This window comes from Corapipo altera, unplaced genomic scaffold (genome assembly GCF_003945725.1).
Source record: "Corapipo altera isolate COAL_440 unplaced genomic scaffold, ASM394572v1 239, whole genome shotgun sequence".
NCBI lineage: Eukaryota > Metazoa > Chordata > Aves > Passeriformes > Pipridae > Corapipo > Corapipo altera.
The window spans coordinates 2,809,410-2,818,217 of NW_020884938.1; positions in this window are offsets into that span (position 1 = coordinate 2,809,410).

An 8,808-nucleotide genomic window follows, 5' to 3' on the forward strand; every position below is an offset into this window, starting at 1 on the left:
TCTAGGAGGGGCCTGATACTGTTGAAATTCCATGGGATCAAATGACTAATGCTCCTTTTGGAAGCTACTGTCTAAACTGTGATCCACAAGCACTCAGCAGGGAAAAAAGCTGTAGGGGAAGCCTCCAGGAGAGCATCTCTTGGGCAAAGTCTCCTCTCCTGTGACACCTTGAACTCTGGGAAATCCCATCTCATCACTAAGCTGCCTTGAGTAGTTCACCCTGGGGCACCAGCCCTATAGGATCTCCCTTTTATTTTTGTGCCATTTTACTGTGTCATGCCACAGCAAGGGACATCTATCTAGACTCAAAAAATTCATAGTGGAGTGCTTAGGAAGTTCTCCTGAGAGAGAGGAGGCTCTGAATTCAAATATACCATATCCAAATCAAAGCATTGATTTTGGTCACACTTTTCCTCTTAGAGGGTTGGATTCACCTCCAGCTAATGGTCTGTCAACAAGTCCTGCTGTCTAACATGGTTCGTTGTTCACTGATACATATAGGGGAATAGAAGGGGAGGACTTGAGGCTGGTGGGGAGCTCATGCTCCAAGGGTGGAAGAGCAGAGTCCCACTGCAACCCCATATCACGTGTACAAACATGCCCAAATTTGTTTGAAGTAGATCATTAACTAAAGACACCACTGGGAGGACACACAGACAAGTGTGAGCACACACACGCTCAGGGGGAGGTCACATCAACCCCTTTTCCCTGGAAGACCAGGTCATTAATGCCCCATCCCTGGAAGTGTCCAAGGCCAGGTTGGATAGGGCTCTGAGCAAACTGGTCTAAGGCAAGGTGTCCCTCCCCATGGCAGGGGGTTGGAATGAGATGGGCTTTAAGGCCCAACCCAAACCATTCTGTGACTTTAAACAACTTCTTTTTCCCTTCAGACAACAGTTTGTGGCAGGAGGACACACACTTCTTTTGGACAGTAGACAGGTTGGGGTCTTTCATTGATTTCTAATACCTGGGGTGAAATCCGTCTTAATTCATCAATACTTTGGAGATGATTAGCACTGTACATTTGGAAAAGGAACATCCACCTCTCCTAATCTTGGGTCAGAGAAGTCCTGCTGGAATAAGCTGCAGCTGTTCCCTCCCAAGCCCTTCATTACAGTGCTGCACCAAAGCCCAGTGTTTTGATTTGGTTCAGTAGGCAGGAACGAAACTGAAGAATGCCCAAGCATTTTGTTTAGGTCAAATGAAACACCCCGACCTTTCCAAACACTCTGCTCCCAGAGCAGCTGAATTAATGAAGCCTGGTTTCTAATGACTTTTCCCCCTTCATTCTGCTTCCCCATCCCTCTGCCCTGGCATCATGTGGGTTCTCTGATGGCTAATAAATGGGAAGGAGGGAAGGACATATCAAACTTTGCTTCAAAAGGAGCACTAACAGCATCTCTCATACCTGACTGCCAATTTTCAGAAAATCTATAGGACCTCATCCTTGAGGACACTATCCCGTGACAACCTGGGATGGAAGAAACAGGTGCATGTATTCCAGAGTTATTAAGGTTAAGAAAATGGGTGTACATGCACACAGACCAGTAGCTAGGTACCACAAGAATAAAAAAATCCAATTTTTTTGTTTGTTTGTTTCTCTCAAATCCCCAAATGGATAGTCACTCTTCAGCAGCTTATTCTGTGCCAGTCATGACCCTCAGAACACATACACACATCTTCCCACAAACCTCCTCCAGGTGTCTATGCACTGCTTGGAGAACAGTTGCACATTTTCCTGCATGGGAAAGCTAAGCCTACTATAACACAAGGCAGGAAAATAAAAAGTTCTTTTTACATATGGAGTCCTTATTGTGAAACACAAGGAAATAACAACCCTTAGTCCAGGGGACACAGGCATATTGTCTATCACAACGCCTCACCTGCCACTCTCATGTTTGGAGACATGATCAGTCCCAGCCAGAGAGCAGGATGTAAAATGGGATGTGGGCTGCTCCATTCCAACAGCTGAAATAGAACCAAATCCTCCTCTCAAGCTACAGGGTTATATTTCCATACTGTGTGCTCATGGGCAAATAAAGGCCTGTGTTTTCCTGTCTTCAATGCAAAGCTCTTGAGTCTCCTGAGGCTTAACTGTGGCTCTCCTTTGCAAAGTCTGAGTTAGGCTAAGAGATTGTGGCAGACTGGACACCTCGTGGTTCCCATGACAGAGGCAGGACGAGATAATCCCACAAAGGACATGCCTGAGGAATACATTGATCCATATGCTGTGGAGCTTGGAGAGAGGGAGCCTGTGACCAATAGCTCAGAAGACTGATGGAAGGATGTCTGTGATTCTGTGTCAGCTCTGTGATGTATGAAAAAATGACTATTCAATAATTCACCCAGAAAACAATCTTTAAAACCGGATCAAAGCATACACTGGTTTCTTTGTCTACCAAATAAATAAGTGAAAGTAGGATCTTATACGGGGACAAGTCATATCACTGTTAACCTGGAGAATAATATCACAATCCATTCCTCATTTTGAAGTGGACACAGCCCCAGCCAAGTGATATTGAGTCACAACAGACCCAACAAACCTACCCCCAGCTCTGAACAATATGCTTGTACCATCTAATGTCTCTGCATGCTGTGCTATTTGTCACATCCTGCCACCTGAGAAGGTCCATATCTGTGATAAGATCCTGTAGGCTGCCTAAGCTGACAGGTTGTGGTGGCTTTTGGCTGGAGTCTGTTCCCTGTAGTGCCTGTTCTCTGGACCAGATGAACCTAAGCCAGTTCCCATCTGGAAGCCACCTTGCCAAGTGAGCACAGTACCGTGTCCTAACTAACGTGCTCACTTATCACAACACAGATAACACAGCAGAGCTGGATTATATCCATCCTGCTGGGAGCACAGAGGGATTTGTGTTTGCCTGCACTTTAAAAAAAAACAAAAACAAAACAAAACCCCCAACCTAGACATGCTCCTAGGTGCCAGCTGTATGGACAGTTCCCTTAGAAGGATGACCAGGCAGGGGTTTGAGAGGTTCCTGATAATTTGCCAGCACAGTTACCCCACAGGGCAACAGAGTTTGCAAACATCCTCCCCCACAATCTTATAGGAATTGCTGAGTTCTTCATATTAAGTTCTTCAGAGGAAAGTCTTTGTCCTTGTCTTGAAGTTAAATAATTATGTGGTCCATTTTATGTCGTTCAGGGGATCTTGCAGAATTCCTTATTGTGACACTGCAGAGTGTCCTTATTGTGCTGCTGCAGAGTCAGGACAGCACGAGAGGTTCAAGGAAGGGAGGAGATGAAATTTCCTGGTGTCACTCACCCAGCTTTGCTTCTTGAAACAGGATGTGGAGACAACACCTAAAATGGTGTCTGGCAAGAGTTACTGCTCTACCCATGAAAAATGTTCTAGGCATTGAAAAGGTGAAGGCTTTATTTACCTCTCTGAGACAAATAAGTTAACTTATGCACTTTTTTAAGGAACGTATGTGATTACACACAACGTGCCTGTAAATGCACAGGCATCCCCTGTGCACACTGAGCAACCAACACTCCCAGGACTTCCCTGGATTCACACTAGGAAACAGGACAGCAGGAAAACGTGCCACAGTTCATATTACACCGACACGTGTAGGACTTTTTCTAATTAGAAAACTCAAAGCCTGGCAGCATCTGCTGAAAACCTCAAAGAAAGAAAAAGCATGTGTGTATTCACCCTTGTAAATATTCCCAAGACCACTATTTTTGGTCATGGCCACACAGCTGAGGCCGACCACATAAAAGCTGGCTGCTTTTGGGCCACATTTGCAGGAAAAGAGTTTCCTTCCCAAACGTCTGGCTTTCATCTGGGTGGGTACACTTGGCCAGGCTGTTTATTTTATGAACTCCACCTGCACGTATGTACCTATGTCTCTGTCTGTGTGGGCTGAGTGTTTGCTGTACATTAAAGAATTTAAAAATTAATTTAATTACCTCCTGCTTCCAGCTACAGCGGTACAATTGCACAGCGATTCCAATAACTTCAGTGAAATTACTTGTGGGTTTATACAGGTGTTAGTGAGAGCACAGCTGAGCCCAGACCACAGAAAATAGAGAATATTCACAGAGACTGGCAACCTGATTCTAGTAACCAGCAAAACCCCTGCTTGTGCAGTGGATGTCATCCACAAGCACTGCGTTAAAACATACATTACAAAAACCAAAATACAGATAAATTTGTTGCATTCTTCATGTTGGATAGAACAAGAGGATGTTCAAATGTCCATCCCACCCTGCTATCCCTTAGAATTGAAGGCTCAATGCCTGCACTATGTGTTCTGACTAAACAGAGAGGTGGACCACAGTCTCCCCTGGAAGGGGGAGGTAATGACAACAGCAGTACTGGAGATGACATATCCCAGCCAATAACCACTGAAATTTGTTTTCCACATAAATCTCTGCAGATTCCAGTCAGAAAGGCAAAAGATGAGCCTGTGTTAATGAAAAGGACCAGGGAGCTCTTTAGTTTACCAGCTAGCAAATGGCTACAGCAGGGAGAAAAGCACAAGCTATATGGCTTGCTTTATATAATACATAAATTATGTTATTATGTTATGATGTTATGCTATGCTACATTAAATTTTATTATCTATTTTATTTTTTTATTATATACAAGTACACATACAGATACCTACATAGATATATGTCTGTGAACAAATGAGTGGTCAGCAAGATTCACCAAGCCATTCCCTGCTGCATTAAATCAACAAGCCATGTCAGTGTAAAACACACTATTTGTGGCAGGGAGATCAGATCATGAAGCAGGTATTATATTTGAAAATCTACTCTTTGCTCCTCTAGACCTTCTAATCAGAAGAGGTCAGATGGTTCCTCCTCTGCCTTTTCCAGGCACAGTCCTTCCAGCAGGTGCTTGTGGCTTCTTGCTTTGCTCTAAGAGATGGAAGCAGTTGCCTTTAATGTGGTATGAGCAGGGAACAAAATAAGGTGATATAGACCTGGGTTTGGAGGCTGGGGATGAGTTTCAGAAGTTCCAGTGATATTTTCCACTCTCAGAGTCTACTTGAAGAGGGTAAAGGGCTCCTTGAGTTCAGTCAGGAGTAGCTCAGAGACAGATGGGGCAAGATTGGGTTGGCAAGTCTACACAGCCTCCTTTGCCTTGGGCGAGGCCCTGTGCCTCCAAACAAAGGATGTCCTGTAATTCAGCCTGCAGGGGGCTGGAAGTAGGCTTGGAAGAGTACAGGGAAGAAGCTAAGGGAGCTGGCTGGGGGCTTTCTGGGATTTACCAAACTGCTTCCCCCAGAGGGAACAGCTATTAACAAAGGTCCTGGGAGGGAAAAATGTTTAACTGATTGGAATAGGGAAACAGAGCATGGCAAAGAGTAAGAGTGAGAATACACATAGTAATAGAATCAAAACTGTTGGACTTGGGCAAGTTAGAAGACTGAGAAAACTGGGGATCCTACCATTATAGGTACCTCTGAAATAAACACTGGCACAAGTGCCAAGAGCATGTGAACCCCATGCCCTGCTCTAGGAGATTAGATGGAGTAATACCAGGGTTGTCCAGAAAGGAAAAACTGGTAGGAACTCAGGAGAAAAAATTGTATCTAGCATGGCATTACAACAACACAACCAAAATATTTTATGTCATAATCCTACAGTGACTGCCTGATATTATTTTTTTCCTCAGGTAAAGGACTAATTAGCTGTGAGGGTGGTGACACAGACCTTCCTGTGCCTACTCTAAAAACTCAAAAAATCTAACGTACCACTACCCAAATACAATTTTAAAAGGGATGCACAGCAAAACAGAAACTAAGGTAAACAGTGAGTGACTTGTTCAGATAACTCTCCCACCTGTTCCTCCTCCAGGCACATCTCTGGGTGACCTGATTTCACTTTCCAGGAAGAAGTAATTCTCCTGAACCTCCTTCAGGCTTTCTTTCTTGGCAAGAAGACCTTGTGCCTCCTAATCATGGAATCATCTGAAATCAAAACGAAAATGATTTTGAAGCCATCATCACACCATCTAACCTAACATGGACTTTGGATATGAAAACCAAAAATTCATTCATATTTTGATCACTGTGCCAAAGGAACTTCAAATATTTTATAAGTTTGGCTACCTATAATATTGATTTTATAAGCCAAACAGGATGGTGTCCCTGTGAATTGCAATCTGTCAAATGTGACCTGACGTTCATTAAATCTTAAAATTCAGCCATTTACCATTAGTTTCTAAGGCCAGTGTGTGTCTGTATTTGTCATTTAAGTAACAGCAAAATCATTTATAACCAGTAGTCACTGTAATTAAACAGTACAAAGATGATAAATAGAGACAGCATTTTGGATCTAACTTGATTGCATAGAGTTGGAATTTCATATGTGCACACACACAGAAAAGAATCTCCTTAAATAACCAAACAGTGGTGTGCACTCTAAAGAGAAAACAGAAAAGCAGCAACCCCAAATCCCACCAATACAACGGTGTCAATCTAAAAATACACCACAGAGCTTTGCTGTGGACAGGATTCTGGAAGCCACAACTACCATTACACCCCAGAGCATCATTTGACATGCAGGAACAACTCGCTCACTGAGTGTTTTGACCTTCATCAGTCTGCATGCAGAAGGCAATATCCCTGTAATCTGCAAGTGAGTTCAGCTACTTACTAGCTCAAGTATGAGAGGTCAGTGCCCCGTTGCTGAGCATCACACTTCCAGTGCCATAATTTTTCTTTTGCTGTGACAAAAACATCCAGAATTTGATTACAGTGGCATCCCAGATGATTTGTGCAATCAGTAACATGAACTATGGTTTCAAAGATTAAGAGATGCCACATAAATTATGTACACACAGTACATGGCGGTTGGAACATTTGCAGAAAACAAATCTTAAATCAGAACTTGTTTGTGTAGCCCCTGGAGATCTCGTCCTTCTCCAGAATAAATGACTAGATCTGAAGACATCTATGTGGTTTGATTGCTGCCAAGTCAGTACATGTGAGAACTGAGCTTGTGACTACCACAGCACACTAGATTTGGGAGCACGAGCTTTGCAGTATAAATATTTTGAAAAAAAGATCTACCATCTCAATGCTAAAATAGTGTAACTTTCATCTGGGTTGAGGAAATTTTGCAACATAAAATCTGACAATGCCACGATACATTTATAAACAGAACTAGTCCGGGCTAAAAGACACATCCCAAACACTAAACAAACCCTTCTTCACATATAAACAGGGACAGTAAATGTAAGGAGTCATGATTTCCGCTTCGAGGAAAGATGATCCAGCCAGCTAATGTAAAGAAAGCATTGCCTTTGCTCGAATTGGCACAGTGCCACTCATGACCTCATTTAAATTAAAAAAATATTGTGCGTACATTTACGAGCATCAGAGATAAACCAAACGAAGCGGTGGCTTGTAGAAGAGCCAACCTGAGTGCACAGCTCCAGCTTTTCCTTCCCCAGAGGTTTCCCTGATGCTCCTTCTGCAGACTAATGACAGCACGTCTGGGAAGGCCCAGCCGGACGCTGCTGCTTCCCAGCCAAGCTCCCGTCCCTGCGGGAGGAGCGGCTCGGGGCCGGAGCTGGCTCAGACAAGCCAGGCCTGTTGACAGCTGTCTCTGCTGCAGGGATCTGGAGGAGTTTCCAGCCTGTCTGCCAGGCTTCTCCTCTCACGTGCTTGCTCATATGTGCCTGACCAGTGAGGCGCGTTTCCGTTTGGGTTGAAAAGTGCTGTGCAGAGGAAGTGAGGGAATTTCATTGGGAGAGCGCGTCCTGCTCCGTCTGTGTGGCTGCCGCACGTTTTTTGGGAACAATGGCAGAAGTGGAAACGTGGGTGCCCCACCAACCTCCGCCAGCAGACTTTGAGGGGTGGCAGGAAACTCTCAGTTCAGGGAAATTGGTATTCCTGTCACCTGGTCACAGAGGAGAACCAGAACACGGAGATGACTCCAGACTGGTGTCACTCAGTGAATTCCAGTTCAGTCCGTGTCTACATCACTGAGCCAAAGCTGCAGCCCCCTGAGCCACTCCAGTCACACACAACAGCCAGAAAAATGCTGAAGGCACCAAACCAACCATTGCTACACAGAGGGGAAAGTGACCTTTGGCTGTCACATCATGCCAGTGCCACCACCCTGCAAGGACTGTCCCCAGGCTGCAGGGCAGGCGTGTCACCAACAGCAGGGAAGCCTTAAGCCCACCTATCCTTCCCATCCTCCTTCAGACTTAGACTGGAGACTCCGCAGAAATATTCATGTGTTGAGGAAGTTTTCCTGTTAATGAAAGGTGCCCTCAAAATCAAACCAGAAGCTTTTGGTTTCTTCATTCTACATTGCAAACTAACAAAGGGGACAATAATAATTAACCCTGCGCTCCCAGTGTTAATTACAAAGGCATAGGTCTGATAGTAAAAAGTTAATTTGTGGTGAACTTTAATTAACCTCAAAGCCTAGTCTTACTCTACTTTAAGACTTATTGCTAGACGAGAAAAATTTCTGATATTTGTATTTGAAAAGCAAATGTAATCTAAGGATAGATGAGTTGTAAGATAAAAGGGTCATCAGTTTGATCCTAAAATATTTTGCTTCAACAGACAGTTATCTCACTTTTACTTAGTATCTTTGAGTTATTTTTTACTGATTTTGCTAATACTTTATCACATACAGGACAGCTCTTGGGAGTGTCCCACATGGTGAGACTATCATATATATATATTTTCAGATCCTATGTGTATGACTTCACCTAGAGGGGCAGCTCAGGTTAGTCAAATGCTGATTGAGTGTTCAGTTTGACTGAATGCTCCAGACAGATCTACACTCATCACTTCCAGGGTGAAGATT